This window comes from Oppia nitens, unplaced genomic scaffold (assembly GCF_028296485.1).
Source record: "Oppia nitens isolate AA-2021 unplaced genomic scaffold, nextdenovo-longstitch-racon4-pilon3 scaffold1_pilon_pilon_pilon, whole genome shotgun sequence".
In the NCBI taxonomy this organism is placed as follows: Eukaryota; Metazoa; Arthropoda; class Arachnida; order Sarcoptiformes; family Oppiidae; genus Oppia; species Oppia nitens.
The window spans coordinates 9,412,796-9,433,122 of record NW_026533199.1 but is presented as its reverse complement, the minus strand read 5'-3'; the positions used below and the strand labels follow the sequence as shown (position 1 = coordinate 9,433,122).

Below are 20,327 nucleotides of genomic sequence, written 5' to 3'. Positions count from 1 at the left end.
GTCTCCAGTAATGACTAATAGCTGAGTAGAAAAATGTTTTGTTTTTACAGTTAAAACATCCGATAAGAGTATGTCCATTGAATTTGTTTGTAATATATTATACTTTATATATATTGTTATATATATATTTATGTCTTCATATATAGTATATAATATTTAGAGCTATTTTTAATGCCAGATTAGATCTCATATTTATTGTTCAAATGAAAGCCACCGCCAAAAGGTTTGCAATGTCTGGAAATGTCTTATCGATTGAATTAATTAAAGATTATTCGCTCCAATTGTCAACACTTTTGTGTTGTGTCCTGAGTTTTGTGGATACAAACTATGGATTAGTTTGTGGATTGTATTACACAATAACTGAGAGGAGAGAAGCAATAGAGAGATAGAGAAGCAATGGTTTATACTATATATAGACAGAGAATAATTCATATATAATATCATTTCAAAGCTTTATATTTATTATTAATGTGATGTCCTTAAAGTTTGTTGCAATGCTATTGTTGTTATATTATATATCATATACTTTTACTGTATATAAATATAATGTTATGTTTGCAGCTCTCGACTCAATTTAACTCAATGTGTGATTAAAATAACATGCATTACATATCCCTTTCACTAAATTATGAATTATATAACTTTATTAACATACAGTATCATCATATTATGGATGACATAAATAATGCAAACATAACTCAAATAACAGTAAATTAATATTTTTGTTTGTTTCACTTTCTCTAATATTTATATACAGTATAATAATACATATATAACATTTTATTATCGTATTATAACTTATATTTATACAATAATAAAGGTTGTGAAACAATTAGTTATAAAATATTAATTTATAAAATAATATATTTTATGGTAATATTTTAATAAATAATATTGTACTGTATATACATTAGTTAGAGTGTATCAATAGCATAGTGTATATTTATAATTTAAGTTTTTTTATATAAAAACAAATGTTTTTGTATCAATTGTTTTATCTTAATATAATATTTTATTGTTATAATAGTAATCACTATATACTGTATATGTATTTTTGTAAATTTCTACTTTTATAACATATAATCTAAGTTATTATACAAACAATCATATAAATACACTAACTATAGTATAATATTGTTATTTGAAAAATAAAGTAAAGTATATAATACAGTAGTGACTGTGAAAAGTCTTTTAGTATGACTAGACTGACCCCAAAATAAATGCTATAAATGAAAGGAATAATTGTATACAGGTTTCAAATGATTGGCAATTTTAGTAAATGTAGACATTTTACTGTTCATACAAATTGTTTTTAGTCTAAAAACACTAATAAAACCAATTTATTGAAAAAAATCGTATAAATACAGAATAATTTAATGAATGTTTAATTTTTTCATTTAGCAAATTTAGTTCAATATTACTTTCATTTATTAAGTAATTTATATACATTTTTAAATATATTTAAACAATCAATATAAATTTGCTTATGCCTTATATTTTGTGTACATTAAAAATATTTTTAACTAAAAAAATTATAGTCAATTTATGTACAATATAATTTAGTCAAATTGTAATTTATGTATAATAATGTACATTTAAGTACTTTAATTTAAATTAATATTTAATTTTATAAATATTTACATAAAATATTTCTAATTAAAAAAATTATTTTAATTTTTGTTAAAATAAAAATTATATTGGGATATAAACAAAAATTTATTTTCTTGATTATTTAGTAATATATTTAATGTCAAAACTCAATAAATAGTTTTATAGTTTTAATTAAATTCCTGTATACACTGTAAATAAGTTTGTGTGTACTATACGGTCAATCGTTTGTTTGTAAAATAGTGAAAATATATATAAGTTTTTGATGTTTTTAATTTTGATGCAAACATTACTTAAATTCCAATATTATTTACACTTGAAATATATGGTAGGATTAGTAAGAAATATTAGGGCACTCTATGGTATCACAACAACACACACAACACAACACATTAACTATATATATAAAGCATTTTAGACTTGATTTTTTCACAAACTAAACAACAAAATAATATATCAATAAATTATTTGAAAACAATTTTTCAGTTAAAATCCCCTAAAGAAAACCTGAATTAAATGTTTTGCTCTGAAAATAACAATCTTTTCCCCAAATTATAAGAAATTTAAAGCAAATTTACAAAGAAATAAAGCAATGATTTTATGTTATTTTCTATATTATAGAAGTGAAAGAAGAGAGAAAAACGATAAAACCATTAGTGTATAGAATTGGTAACTATTTAAAGTTAACACAAATTTTTATATAACATTTATATAACATTTATATATATATATAATATTATTGCCGGCAAAGGATTATATAAAAACAGAAATGTCATTAAATAAAATGTGATTTCTTATAGTTTTTAGTTATGAGAAAAATAATTGTATTTCTTTTTATACATGAAAGTGTTTTTGAAATGTGATTTATCACAAAGATTTTACAAACAAAAAAAATATTTAAAAATTCAAAAATATAAGTAAATCTTTCTTTATATGTAAGTAATAAAAATCATAATTAATGTCATATTTAATTTAAAACTTTTTTGTTAGAAATAAATTTTTCAAATAATAAATGTTTGTTTGTTAAAAAAAATAAAACAAAAGATTAAGTTTTTATTTGTAAAAATATATCCATTTGTTTAAAAAATATAATGTGCAAAAAAGATTGAATAAATGAAAATATCATTTTTTGTGTGCTTTTCTTTAATGTATAGAAAAAATAAAAGAAAACTTTAATAATAACACTAATAATAATATTCAGAACTAATTTTATGTTTATTTCTCAAAGGAATTACAAAATAAATTAATGAAACAAATTGGGAAAACATTACATAGAGTCAAGTCTTATGAAATAAATAAAACTAAATACTGTATATAACTTATTATAGTATATCTCTAATATAGTATATTTATATATAAATAAATTTAGCAATTTTTTTTGTTTTGTTCATAAAATATATAAAAATTGCAAAAATACTGTATAATATAATATATTTTTATATATTTACTGTGTCTATGTGTATGACTGTATGTCTTTGCACACATAACTAGTGTTTTGTTATTCAATTTGAGTCCTCACGGGATCGGGTGAGTGGAAAGGCAACACTTGATGGCGAAAGTCGACAAACTGTATGTGTTTTTGGTATACACTAAGTGTGTGTGCGATGATTACCAATGCATAACATAACATATAAAACTAAATATATTTAAGGTTTCAATGAATACATTGTGACTTATTTAATATCTTACAGTAAATTTTGTGATTAAAATAATTGAATCAATCGACTAATTTATGTTTAAATATTTCGAAAAAATATTTAACAAATAATGCAAATAAAGGAAATTGCATTAAAGGTGACAAACAATCAATTTAGTAGCTAGATAAAATTAGGTATTATATAAATATAAAAATAAGTTAAAAATAGTTGAACATCAAATTATCAGTATAACAAAATAAACTCAACTTTAGTAATGTGGGGTATTAAATGATTCAGTATAACAAAATAGACAACTATAGTCATGTAGGGTATCAAACAACTAAAATAAATTATTATATTTACTCTAATTTTTAATTTAAATCTAAAAAATATTAATTCAACCTTCATTTTTCTATCTTCTTTAACATATAAAAATTTGTATAATAATTACATATAATTTATTTTTGATGCTTTATTCAAATCAAGCTTTAAACATTAAATTTAAAATTTTAGTATTTTGTCTGCCATTTTTATATTTTCCTAAAGATATAAAAATTTTTAATACTAATCCTCTATATCTTATTTTTGATGCTTTATTCAAATTTATACTTTAAAATGTAATTTCAAATTTTTTTGTACTTTGGCCGCCATTTTCTCAATGTTTCAGAAGAGATGGAGAATTTTAATGGTGATCTCATATCTTATTTTTAATGCTTAATCCAAATCTGAAGTCAAAATTTCAAAATTTAATAAAATGCAGACTAAAGCACATATAGAATTCAGATACGTACTAATGTCAGGAGTTATTATTTTTAACTATAATAATTTATTTGTGTTATTCATATATTATAGAATATATAGGAACATATATTACGCTACATAATATAATATTAATCCGATTGTAATGTATTACTTATCTATGTTAATATAAATTTTATTTGATAATAATTACATAAACAACAATTACGATGTCTATATAACATATAAAAAATTAATAGATCATGGTCAAATTATTCATTTAATTTTATTGGAAAAAATTAGTATATTATAAAGTTATATATGCAAAAATAATGATGAAAAATCAATTTGAATATGGAATAAAAATATTCAAAAATCTGTGATATATTTTTTATATGATACAAAAACCGCATTAAATTTAAATAATTTTTTATTCAAATTTTTTTTATAAATCTCATAAATTCTGTTTAATTCAATGAAACTTAATATAACCAAATATTTTTGCTTATACTTTTCAAATCTGGCTAAAAAACTATTTAATAAAAAAAGGTCTTTATATAAAGTATGAAAAATTGTACACAAAATAGAACTATATATTGTAAAGAATAATAAAAATTTAATTTTAAATTACACTCAAAAAGAGTACTATTTTTACATAACTTTTTTCTATGCATTCATTTTCTTTTAACGTTTGCCATCAAAATAAGTAATATATTAAATACATTACTGATTCAGTTTTACTTTTATCAATCGATAGATATATTTTTTGTATCTTTCAATAATTTTTTTTAAAATGCATAAAAATTTTAGCTTTTAAAATATTTAGCATTAGATTTAGTATAAATATATTTTATATTTGATTGTACAGTTTATAATGTGTAATATAAATTTATATATATATATATATATATATATATATATATTCACAAATGCACAATAAGACATTTCAAATCAAATATGAAAACTTTGTAATAGAGTTTAAATAAAAAAGATAGAAAATATTCATTGAAAATAAAAAAAAAATTTAACAAAATTCTGTTGCATTGCATTATACACACAATTGTAAATTCAATATAGTTATAGAAATTATTCTGTTGCATATAAATATGTATAGTTAGTATAAATGTATATATTTTAACTAAAAAACGATAGATTTATTATATCTATAGTTTTTTTGCTATTATCATTTGTTTGTTTATCATATTTCATAAAATTTTTATATTTTATATTATAATTTTATTTTGTATAATATGTTCCGCTCATTATTGAATTTTATATTATTTCTAGACCATTAGCAAAATATAATAAAATTATATACTCTATGGGTTGTTATATGTTTATCAAAATTAATAAAAATAATAAAACTTGAAATATAATATCTTATATTAGCAATGCTTTTACATTATAATAATTATAATATTCATGTAAAATAATATTACTATATAACTATATACTCTAATAGTAATAATCAAAGCTCATATATTATACTGTATGTCTAGTTTATGATTTATATAATGCAATCAATTGTAAAGATTGAATACAAATTTTCATAAAAATGCCAAATTAGTAAACATGAAAATCATACAAACATTTTTTATTTACAATCTTAATGTTATGTCTCTTTTTTTACTCAATGATGTATTCAAAATCAATAGCTGTGAGGGCATTGATATATGTTGTTTGTATAAAAATGTGTTCAGATATATATATATATATATGACTATATATACTGTATGTATGTGTTTGTATTTATTCAGAAACTGATGTGATGTACAGCCCTAAGCAAAAGGACTGACTCATTGAAACCTTGTATTCATAACTGTATGTATAGTATGTATGGTATGGCTAGCAATCAGACATTTGAAAAGAGACAGAATGTATATTTCAAGGAATATTCTGTCGATTCTTTGATTTTTTCGGTGTTATTTGCCTTTCAATGCATAAATTGAATTCAATTTTTTCATACAGTGACACATTTAACAATAGAAAAGATTTATATCATGTTTTGTATAAAAAATATAACAAGCAATACATATATAATAACTAGAACTATCAATATATATATATATATATATATATGAATTATATATATATTTACAATAAACATACAAGAATATTTATAAGTAATCATTAGAGATTTTTCAACCATTAATATATTTTTTAAAAATTTATGGCCATCATTTTAAGTTAATTTAATTTTTTAAATGCAAATTTAATTTAAAAATATATAACATATAAAAAGATTAAGTTTTAACTTACAATTATTTATAATTTATGCAAATCTCTATTTGGATGTTAATACAGTAATACTAATACTAATAAATATTATTCTAATGAAAATAATTTAAACCTAATTTTATTTATTTAGTAAATCAGTTTTATATAAATAATAATAATTAAATTATTTAATGATTTTTAGTCCAGAAAATGATTGCATAAATAATTTTAACTAAATGTTTGTCTGTCTTTTCTCTCGTCTTGTATATCATATTAATACTCATAAATAGCGGAAATATAATTAATGATTAGCAAAACATTTCCATATATTTTGTGATATGAAAATTGATTGAAAGGCTTTTCCTCTCTACTAAATGAGACTTTGATTATAGTAATTAAATTTGAGGCACAGATTTGAAAATATACATAAATTTATTTTTAAAACCGTAAAAATATAGACTATTAATATAATAGAAAATTGATAAAACATTTGAAATGAAATGACATGAAATTAGTAAAAATTTATTGATTATAATAATACATATAAAACAAATGTATTCTTTTATTTTATTTATTTTTTGAAATCATAACAAGATTTTAAAATAAATATATTTACGATATCATTACTATTAATAAAGACAATATTTTATGTAGCTTTACTAATATATAAAATACATATATAATTTATATAAAAAACAAATATATTATAGATTTGAATTAAATAAAGTGAGAAAAAAAGAGAATATAATAATAATATAGTAAAAATGCTAAACTCTTTTTTTAAACAAAAAACAAAGTTTGCAATAAATTATAATAAATAAAAGACACAAATGAAGTCACATTTTGTGTCAAAATAAGAGATCGATTACTATTATTGTACACAAGTTTTAAAAAGATTTTTAACGGTTATATTTATCTTATACTGTTTTAATACTTTACATAAATATATATATATTTATAATAAAATCTCTGAAAAATATTGTTTGTCTGGAAAAAAATTATTTTCTTAAAAAATGAGTGACGATCACTGAAACTTTAGTATTTGCAATAAATATATTATAACAATAGATATCAAAATAAAATTATTGAATGAGTGAGTAAGTGATTGAGTAAAGAGATAAAGAGTATATATATATTTATATATATAAAACCATATATAAAGAAAATAAAAAAAGAAAGTGTTGAATTGAAAAAACTTTTTGGGTCACAAACAACAACAATAATACAAACAATAATATATATAAAATTTTCAATTTTTATAAAAAGAGTACATTATTATATAAATATATTATACTTATATTATATATGCATATACACTAACAAAATATATGTTTCATTTTTATTTCAAAATACATTAAGTATATTAAGAATTTTTGTTATATATTTGGTGTATATGTTTACTGTGTATATCATAGGATACACACATAAGTGTGTGTTGTATACATGAAATTGATTATTCTTTGAATTTTATATAAATTTTTGTATTTAATACAAAATATACAGTATGTGTTATAAAAACTGAAAATTAAATAAAATGTGATTATATCCAATATATATATATATATATATATATATATATATATATATATATATATATATATATTAAAATATATTAAGTTTATACACAAATGGATATAAATTTAGTCTTATTTTTATTATTAGTATCAATATATACTGTAATTTACTGTATATACTAAAATATGACACAAATCTTTGTATGCAATAAACGAGTCTAAGATTTAAAATCCTAACAATATTTTTGTTATATTTTTGGACATAAAGCTAATAAAATGAATAGAATTTATTGCATACTTTGTTTTTATATACACACTATTAAAGTGTCAGAATTTAGTCTAAACTCTTTAATTTTAAGAGTCATTATATAAATGTAAAATATATAAAGTAAAACTATGTCATTGTTTTAATGTTATCAAATGTATTATAGAAAAAAGAGAATAACAAATAAACAAACAAAAAATCATTTTATAATAATAAAATAAATAAACATTATCGATTATTAAATAGTATATAATACTATATAATAAATATTTAAAAAACATCGAAATACACTAATATATTTTATTTTAGTTAACTATTTTAGTCATATTGACACAAACATACTTTATATTGTTAAGTCTATAATACAGATCTTTTTCATAATATTAATCTTTTATATAAGCTAAGTGTTAGGTAATAAGTTAAGTAAAAATTTATATGAAATTTCTGTTACTACTGTTTTTGTTTGATATTGTATTTATATTATACTATTTATACATAAAATCTTTATTATATTGTTAGTAATCTTAAATGAAATATTTCCTACAATTGTACAAATAATTTCACTCAAATTAGAAAAAATAATTGAATTAATTTATCAAATGGTATTAATGCGAATTTAATACTATATTATAAATGGTAGCAAAACTAAAGTATAAATCTTTGTCAAATCTGTTAATTAATTCGTTTTTATGATTTAATTATATTAAAGTTAAATTAATTTAAAAAATAATATTTAATGAAATTAATAATAAAATTAAACATTTAATTCTTATTTATATTACATTTATATAATAAAAGTAATTTTTATAAATTTCAATTAAAAATTAAATTATTAGTATTATAAAATATAGATAAATTGTTAAAAATTGCCTCTAAGTATTAGAAAATGTTATATACAGAAATATTAATATTTATTTATATAAAACAATATTTTTAGTTTAACTAAAATTTTTTTAATAAAAATCATGTTAATATTTGTATACAAAATATATTTTTTATGTCAAATATTTTTAATTAAAATAAATACTATTTATAGATAACATTTATAAAAATACAGAATATTCTTACCTTATTTTTTTTATTCAACAGATAAGCGATAAATAATATGATTTTATAAGTTAAGTATAATATACTTATAATATAATTAATATTTTATTTAGTTTTGCAATCAGCCTAAAGACTAATATCAAAATTACACATTTATTGTCTCTTCAATTAAAATGATAATTGAATGTTCATGAATTCATTAAATTTTTAGTTTTTTATATAAATAATATTTTTACAATTTATTTATTTATTTACTAATAATATGAAATAAAAGTTAAAATTGATTTAATCACATAACTTTTATATTTCACAAACTGAAAATTAATACTAAAATCTAAATTATAAATGATATATATTTGGTATGAAATGCGAGAATAGTAGACTAAAGTGGTTTCAAACTCACAGTTTTATTGCCGTTAACTGTATGACCAAAAACAGGGACTTAACATACAGTTTCACACAGAAAACTGTCGACACAAACGCAGACTCAGTGATCTTGAATGTAATGAAAGAGATATTATTAGAGAGAGAGAGAGAGAGAGAGAGAGAGAGAGAGAGAGAGAGAAAGAGAAAGAGAAAGAGAGAAAACTAAACATTTTTTATATTGATTTCTCTTAACAAACATCTTATGCAATAGAAATTTATGTATAATTTTTTGTAGTATTTTTCATATATTTTTTAATTATACAGATCTACTGTACTATACTATGCTATATATACCGTAATATGTAAACATCATACATATCTTATTCATTTAATTGGATTCAACTATTTGTAAAGTTATATTGAGTATTGAAAAAAACAAACAATATTTATCATTGAATTTGACACTTGAAATGATAAATGGATTCAATTTACAGTCAAAAGGAATTTACACATAACTCTCATTTGTTTGGATCACAAACTTATTATCCAATTCTTAAAGCTTTTACTATATTTTTCAATCCATAGATTGAAATAATGTTTATATTTAAATAACAATAAAATTATATATACTGTATATTTAGTATTTTGTTATTTAAATTATATTATTATTCAGATTTTTTAAAAACTTTTAACTTATAAATATCTCTAACTAAATCCAACTCTAAATTAAATATATTGAAATAAAATTAATCTTTTATAACATAAAAGTTTTTAATATAACAATAAAACTATATAAAATTCTTTAACATAAAATATTTCAATATTAAATTTATAATTTTATGATTTTATATAACAATTTATAATTAAGTAATAATTTTTATGTTATAAATAAATATAATCTATATATAATTATTATTTTTGTAATTAATTATTGTAATTAATTTTATCTGACAAATAATTATAGCAAAATATTTATTGTTAGTTATTTGACTGGTATTAAAGTAGACTTAAGTACGAAATCGGTTATCAGATTAATAATATATTGTTGTTAGCAATAGATAGACTATACACAGTATATATAGAGAATTAAGCTTTAAGTTTGAATGCAAAAATCTGATGATAATAACTTATATAATACATGAAACATTATATATATATAACAATATATATATATATATATATATATATATATATTGCACAACTAATCCATCATTTGATAGTATGTGACATTAAAAAAAGGACATCAAATCATCAATCATTTGACACAACAACAAAAATCTCAACATTTCTCTATTATTTGTAAAAATCTCCGCTAGAGTTCACAGTTAAACAGTTATTTTGCAGAATATTCTTTACAATATCTAAATGAATACTAATTACTATTATATGATACTATGAATAAAAATTCAAATAAATTTCACAAAAAAAATATTACATGCATTTCATATAAACATTTATATTTTAGTTGTCAATATCAAGTAAACTGAATCACTTAATTGAAAAAATAATAGTTTATCAGATGTAAGTAAAAAATCTGAACTAATAAAATGTCGTGTTGTCATTAAACATTTAATTTATGTAATTTAATAATAATAAATATATATATAATTAACATTTAGTATACTGTTTTTAATACAGTGTAACCTTAATATATTAAACTAGTTTATAATTTTATATCATAGATAAAATTATTATTTGAAAGATTTACAATCAAAATTATAAAAAGAAATCTTATTGGCTTAACTTGTTTATAAAATAATTAAAAAGTAATTATTAATTATAATAAATTATTGCTTATTTAAATTTAAAATTAGTGACTAAAAAATAACATATAATTAAAATCTTTTCAATAATTAATTTTGATAAAATATAAATAATCTATGACTCATCAATACACTATGAATAATATTTTTAATTAAATTTTAATCATTTATTACAGTATTTATTAATGAGATTTTTTTTAAATACACAATGTTTAAATATTTGAAAATGTTTGAAAAATTGTTTAATTTTTTTTATAAAAAAGTTGTATATTTGACTATAATTTTATGATCAACTTATAGTTTACTAACAAAACAAAACATTTGGCGACATTCGTGAGGTTTGTTTTGATGGCACTATTAGGTCGACGACGACAATACAGTTTAAACACATATAGAAGAAGTGGCGCTCAAACTGAATAGAAATTAGAGTATTAAATACCAATTCTTCTTTTGTTAGCTTTTATCAACTTTATTGCCACTCATACTCTCTCTCTCTCTTTCTTTCTCTCTCTCTCTCTCTTCACTGACATTTCAATGCAACGATTGTTTGACTAACTTTATAGATGTATTTCAAGAATTCAGTTCACAATACTTTGCGATAGTCACTAAAAACGAGTATTACTGTACAGTACTATCTTAACTATAATAAAGAGTTTTATATGAGAATTTGACTTTTTTGTTATTCATTGGCTACTACTACCAGATCTCTCTCTCTCTCTCTCTCACTCTCTCTCTCTCTCTCTCTCTCTCTCTCTCTCTCTCTCTTATAGAGGCATACAATGACTGTCCATTACATCCAAAACACGATCTCAAATAATGTCAGTCTCTTTTTTCTTTGGATATCGATTTTATTTGCAGAACAGAGAAAAAAGTCAATAAAGTATTATACGGATTGATGGCATTAGAAGTCATTTGAAGGCAATTTCGTGAACCATTCAAATAAAGTCATTGGCAATGAATGGTATTAGCATTTTATACAATTAATTGGATATTTAATGAAAGTTTTTGTTAAATTGTCGAAACAATCATTTGTTATCATTTCGGAGGATTCGCGCAAATTAAACATTTAAAACTCTACTTTATTTTAAATGATACTATTTTTAAATAAAAAATTGTTTAATTTGTTTTTTAATTACTACTATTTCTTTACTTTTATTAAGTTTTTCTTTAAATAATGAAATCTTCACATTTTTACTCTAAACATTATTAAAATTGATTATCTAATAAATAAAATTTTTTAAAAATAGTAATTAAACATTAGTTTTTGTTAGTTTAATTAATTTTATTTTTTTATTTAATGATAATAATATTTATTTCATTAATTCAATGAATAAAATAAAAGTAAAGACTCTTTCAAGAGTAATGAAACTGTGAAACAATTATTATAATTTATATTCTTATATTATAAATTGTATATTTATTTAAATTAACTTAACATTTGTGATATAAATTTTTAATAATAATAATAATAAAAGACAAAACTTTCAAATATAATAGTATTATCTGTGCTGTCATTGTATGCAATCATTAAGTAAAACAAATTATAAAACAGAGAGTGAACTGTCTATTAATGAATATAAAAAGTAAAAGGAAGAGTAATTTTCTTAAAAGATACTGAAAATTATTGGTCCATAATATAGACAGAGAAAGAAAAGTCACAGAAAAATGTGATGAAAACAGCAAATGGATTATAACTCTGTGTTAATAAAAGACACAATAAGTTCTTAATAAGGATATAGCTATATATATACTGTATATATAATATATATTAATATTATAAGACTATATAAAAGTTTTTTATTTTTAGACGAAATTGCAATTTTCAGTGATATAATTGTAGAAAACAAAGCTTTTGTACGAATATTGTCTTTCATAAAGATTTTTATGTAATTTTCTAAATGTTGTCGAAAATATAGTAGTCTTATAAAAAAGTGATGAAGTAATGAGTCAAACGAATGGTTTTATTTGTATAAATAAAATACAAGAATAAGAGTGTGTGAGTCAAAGGAAACGACGAAATGGATGTCTTGAATGAGTGACAAAAACGGAAGAAATGCTTTCATTATATTTGGCTGTAAATGATTAAAATGACAGCTAATGGAAAGCCATTATCAATAAGAAAAGCCTTTCACATGGGCTCAGGGATGCTAACAAAACATGAGTTTGTTTTCCAATAGAGTTAGGCCTTATGTCAACACTATCCGTGAAAAAAGAGTTTTTTTTCATTATTGACAGTCAATAATGTTATTAGAAATGAATAAAACAATATTACATAAAATTATTATTATTATTATAATGATGTAGTAGTAGTAATGATAATAATAATAACAATAATAATAGTATTAGTTATAATTATAATACTACTACTGAATAATAATAATAATAATAATAATAATAATAATAATAATAATAATAGTGTAGTAATAGTAAAGTCTCAAGTATTATAATTAAAGGAAATGTCTATAACTAATGTTTAGTTACTTAGTAGACATTTGCCATATTTTATTAATTCAGTAAAACTTATGTTTTCATAAATAACTATAAATTGTCAAACCTTAGGCATACATATGTTATACATAGACTATTATAAATTAGATATACCGGTAAATGTCACCAACTATTGTATGGATAACATTAAAGTAAACAAAAAAAATATTAGTCAATAGTTAGTAAATTTATTATATTTAAAAATAAAAGTATATTAAAGTTTTTCAGTTTATATTGTTAAGGATTAAAATACTACTATATTTTTAGCCTTAATTTTATCATTTATTTGTATTGTATTTAACTACTATATCTATTTTTAGTGCATTCACTTCATATTTTTAGTTACTTACCGTTCCCTAACATACCTATCATTCATACATAAGAGGACAGGTCTATACAATGACCACTCATTCATTACAGACACTGACCGTCTAGTCCTCTGAATCACAAGATATACCGCTCAGCTGGACATACGATAAGGTGTTTCATACATTGAAGGCTTGGATCTATAGTTGTCTATCACTTGGTTACCACAACTGCAAGATCGGCTCTTATATCACATGTTGGTCTCATAACGACTTTACTGGTGATCTTATAGTGGGTATCTGTCTCACACCGACTCATATCTACTGGTGTTTAGTATTTATTGGACGGAAAGTATAGGACTCATACCGACCCGTCTGTTGGCATCCATTGTCTTAATAGACATTCCTCTTGTATAACACACAACAGTTTAGTATCAGTAGACAGGATCACAATCAGATCCATGTCTAAGCTAAACACATTCACAACAATATAATATTGAGTTAACATTTATTATAATTGTTATAAATTTTTGTTTTTTTATTCTTAAACATATATTAAACAATGTATTGTATGAATCCAATAGTAATAGTAATATTAATAAAATTTCTATAAAATATGATTTTATTTTAAATAATAAAATGCAAAATAGAATTATTATATATTCTTTAAAATACAAGTGTTTTGTAAAACACAAAGACATGAAAAATGACTTGAAATTACTTTAGTATTTTGTTCACTATTTTGATCATAATTTACTGAAATTTATTTTTACTATATATAGTATATAACAAAAAATAAAGAAAATTCATACAAAATTAAAATCAATAAATTTATAATATTGATAGAATTGAAAATTTTCAATTTTTATTCATGTATTGATATTTTGTTATATACTAAGAAATTTTTATTTTATTTTATATTATTTATTTTATTTTTTGAAAAAAATCATGAGATGAAACCTATTTTTTAATATATTATATTTTATTTGTATACTAGTCTACTATATTATGTAGAAATATCATTACTATTTTGCTTACTGTTGTCTTTTATTTTTTGAAATACTATAATATTTTCATATATCTATAATGTATACCATTATTGTTGGTTATCTTTGAAAGTTTATGTAAATCAATGTGACTGTCGTTTCACTATTTTTCTCAATGATTTCAGTATTTGATACGTGTCTTTGATTTGGTGAACAAAACAAACTTAGATTTGACTTACTTTTACCATATATTTAACAAAAATAGTTTTCAAACAACAACTACGACAACAACATTGACATCATCATCAACAACGACACACCAAATAAATGTATTTTTGGTGTAACTGTCTCTACCATTAATGGACATCTATAGACTACTGGTGCCAACATTGATGGCATACACAAATAATTTGTATCAACCAATCCATCATTTAATCAATAAAAATCAAAATAGAAATAAAATTTCTTATATAAATTTTATATACAGTATATAAAATATAAACTTATATTATATAAATTAAATAAATAAATATCGCTTACAACCACATAATTTAATACATGAATAAAATAAATATATCATATTATTATTACAATATAATTTAAACAATCACTACATTTTATACAAATAATTTATGGTTAAAAATACAAAGAGGCCATTAAATTCATCATTTATTTAATAATATTATTGTAGATAACTAAATGTCAGAAAAAGACATATCATAGATAGATAAATAAATAAAATAAAATAAAATATTTTATTTAGTTTGTATGAATAATATTATGCATTTCTAGTGGTAGAACTAAATAACAAAATAAATAAATAACAGACAAAAACAATATTATTTATACAAAAAACTATAGAAATTTGCAGAAAACTAAATTCAATTAAAGAAATAATTATTTTTATTTTGTTAAAAAATATCTATTAATTGAAAAAATTGAACTAAAATTTTGTGCATAAGATGTTTGTGAAGAATCAATAAAAAATTCTGGTCTTACTTTTGGATTCTCTCTTTTATCGCTCTCTCTCTCTCTCTCTCTCTCTCTCTCTCTCTCTATTCATACACTCATATATTTTAAGACTCTCTCTCTCTCTCTCTCTCTCTCTCTCTCTCTCTCACTCTCACTCTAATATTCTCTCTATTTTTCTGTATTCAAGATCAGTGAGTCTGCGTTTGTATCGACAGTACAGTAGTTTCTATCTTTCTGTGTGAAACTGTATGTTAAGTCCCTGTTTTTGGACGTATAGTTAACGGCAATAATACAGTTGTGAGTTTGAAACTATTTTATTTTCTATTTTTGGTAATTCATTCAAATATATAAATATATATAATTTTGAAAATTTCAATATATATTTCAAATGTGACTATGAGTTATGCTATCAAATCAATTTGAATCGCACAGTTTTTATCAAAAAAAAATAATAATATACTAAATTTATATATTATATAATTTAATTTACAGTCAAATATTCATTAATTAAAATTTAATTAATTTTTACTGTGAAGAGGTATTAAATATGTATTTTGAAGATTAGATAGAATCGATGCTTAATCTGATTACAAAACGAGAAAAAATACATTAATTGAATTTTTTTCCGTAAGAATAATAAAAATAAAACATTTCTGCATTTTATTGACAATCCGTTATTTGCATTTGTTATATGATATAACTGTTGAATCCATTAAAATAAGGTAAGAGTAATATTATCTATGTTTACATTTTGTGTTAATTTTAATATTTATTTAATTAATTTTTGTAGAATTATATAAATAGTTTTTTAGTACAAATAAAAGTATAATATATTTGATTAATTGGATTTGTATTAGTTATAATAACAAAATGTGTATATAAATCTACAGTAGTATAACTAATGTACAAATATTAGACAATTATTTAAAAAGATTTATATTCAGTTTTGGCTCCATTTATAATATGGTGTTATTTGATTACAATTTGATAAATTGATTGAATTATTATATAATAAACGTTGTGCTCATACTATGTAAGAAACTAATATAAAAGGATATGTCTTATAGTTTTATATAAGGTTTGATTGACTCAATATGTCATTCACTAACATAACGATCAATACAATTGGCGATAAGTTTTTATATTAAAGTAATTTATAAAAATATTAATTTGTTTTTGGTGGTAAAATTTTATTTGTTAAAAATTCAGCTAATTGTTTTCCTTTATTTATTAACTATAGTTTATTATATTGTTAAATAAATTATAAATATTTATATATAAAACTAATTACAAAATTTTGACATTAATAATAGATAGTATAGTATAAAAAACATTTAAGGCATTACTTAAATTAATAATTATCTATTTAATTATTCATATATATATATATTAGATGAATAATGTAATTAATTTATAATATTTTTAGTACTTTTGCTATACTATACAAATAATAAATATTAATTATATCGATTGGAGTATAAAATAATATTATATAATAACTTTGAGATTTTATCAGCATTTTTATTTTATAGTAATAAATCAAGCGTTTGCCGCAAATGTTTATTTAAATAAACAGTAAACACGCTATTTATGATATTTTGAAAGATAACTAATTGTGTTATTATTTATGACATTTTGTTTTAAACATATATTTATTTGTTTTTAAAGTATTTTTATTCATTTTAGTATAACATGAAATTGGCATTTATAGTATATATCTTTGGAAATGTTGATATTATTATTTTTTTTTTTATAAATATTATACCATTTTATATTAACATAATTTATAAAATTTTTGCTCTTAATTAAAATTTATAACATTTATCCAAAAGCATAAACTTTAAAAAGACAATTACTATTATTTTAAAAATTATAAATATATAAAGTAGATTTTTATGACGATCTATGATTTTTAGTAACATAACATTAAAATTTAAATGAAAAATAAAACTGACATTTATATTAGCAAATCTACATAACTATAAATGAAATATTTCACAAATTTTTGTTTAAGAAAATGTCACACAAATGAAAGTATATATCAATATTGTAATATAATGTATAGTATAGTATTAAATTCAAATCTTATTAGTGTTAACATACATTTATATTACTATACATTACATTTAAATAACGGTAACATTAAAAAATATTTTTAACAAAAATAAATGTTTAAAAACTTAGTAATACTGTATAAGATATTATTTATCAGATAGTGTTTGTTAAACTGATATTATTAAAGCCAATGGAGATATAATAGAGACTTTTGTTATTGAATGAACCGTTTGATCGTTGATAGTGATGGTCACTGATGTGGAAGAATATGTTCTGAAGGGTCGCCATTGAGGCACAAGAATGTGTCACACATTTGGCTGACACTCACAGACAATACATTTATACTATTGGTATATATAGTATAATAAACTTATATCAATACTGTACACACTTTTCGTGAGCTACTAAATGATCATTACTTTGTGTCGACAAAAATTGAGTTATTATTACCAATCAATTCCGGACCTCCTTTTCAATTCACATTCATTTTTTAGATAACTTTAACTATATATAATATTTTAGTGTATAATATATTTTATAAAAGTGTCATAAAAATACAGTAAACACTTAAAAACCGTTAAAATCTGCAATTTATTATATTATGCTGCTTTATGAAACATCTTTTACTATATTTTTATTTTTTACAATTTTAAACTTTATTATAATTATTTCTTTTATAATATTGATTCAATTATAAAACTACTTGAATTTTTAAAAATATTTAATATCTGAAAATCTTACTTATCTATAACAAGCAGATAGCAAATGCAAACATTTATATACTGTATAACAGAATATTCTTTATGGAGATTTGAATAATTAATTTATATAAATTTATGAAATATAATTTGTTTTATGCAGAAAATTAATTAAAAATAACTGTCATAAATGTTTCCTATGTAATCATAAATGTGATTATTTTTATGCCACTCTTAATATTCATTTTGTTTAGTTTGCTCTCTTTTATCATCTCTCTCTCTCTCTCTCTCTCTCTCTCTCTCTCTCTCTCTCTCTTTCACTTACTATCTCTATGGCTAACACATACATTATAGTCAACTAACGTCTTCATCAGTATTCAGATCATAGGATTAATTGAGGAAACGATGAATATATTAAATGATATTATAAATGATTTTTTGATTTATAAATATATATAAAAATATGAATTAAACCGTCACTTGTTTGAGTCATTTTAGTTGATATTTTTATGGCTAATAAAATGAATGAATAAATTAACGAATAATAACTTTCGATTCATTTTTCTTTAATATACGTATATTTTATCATTTATATGACAAACAAAGTGTCATTAAAAAGCCATATTTAGTAGAGAATTATACATCAAAATTATAAAGCAAAACATAAAATAATAATAATATCAATATAAATATTATAGCTATTCAGTTGAATTGACTACAATTGTTGGCATTTACAGTGTGGGGTCGAAACAGGAGGTAATCATACAAATAAACGATCCTTTCAGACATCACAACTACTGTATAGATAGTATGTACTCCACAGTCAGTCAAATGTCTTTATATACAGTAGTTATGACTCTTAGAGATGAGATGATTGGATACGGATAATACACATCAATAAAGGAGAAGAGAGAGAGAGAGAGAGAGAGAGAGAGAGAGAGATTAAGGAACAGTTGGTTTATGATGAGTTAGAAAATGACTTTCGATGTAATTATTGTGTTGTTTTCGATTACAGAATATTTTTTCTGTTAGCGATGTTATTAAGAAATGGACAAAATTTATATGTATTTTCAGTATAACTAATAAATGAAAATAAATAAATAAGAGATGATTTATATGTTAATGCCTTTGAGCGCAAAATGCAATAAAATGTAAATTCAATACACAAAATGTAATCCAAACTGAAACTAAAGTACTGTATATATCTTTTTTTTTGTTAAAAAGATTATATAATGAAAATAAGTTATTATTATAACAACAACAAAACAAGGTATAAAAAATCTTATTTTTACTTTTATATCATATAATGTTTTTATCAGATAAACGCAAAATTACATTTACATAAAACACATAATTTTTTGGCAAAAAAATATATAAATTGTATAAATATTTTATTATTATTTGCTATAATCCTTGGATACATTTATACAGTATGTTAGAAAAAAAAGATTGTATATAAAATTAAAATTACTTAACATATATAAAAGTGCAATAAAGTATAATGATTTTGTGTTTATTTGCATTAATATATTTTAAACTTTAAAGAAAATAAAAATTTTATAGTTTATTTTATATACCATAAATATAAAACTATATATAATACTATACCTTGACAAAATTATCAAAACTACTCTACAGTAGTATATGTTGAGCTACTAATAAAATATAT

General features: G+C 20.4%; 1 protein-coding gene across 1 annotated transcript in view; it reads right to left on the bottom strand.

The window, feature by feature from the left end:
- LOC128951229 (acetylcholinesterase-like) overlaps positions 1 to 9,086 on the bottom strand; it is a 36,327-nt gene extending 27,241 nt beyond the window's left edge. The window contains exon 1 of the mRNA XM_054296478.1: positions 9,048 to 9,086. The gene's annotated coding sequence lies outside the window, so the exon portion shown is untranslated. The remainder of the gene's footprint in view (positions 1 to 9,047) is intronic.
- Between the last annotated feature and the right edge of the window lie 11,241 nt (positions 9,087 to 20,327).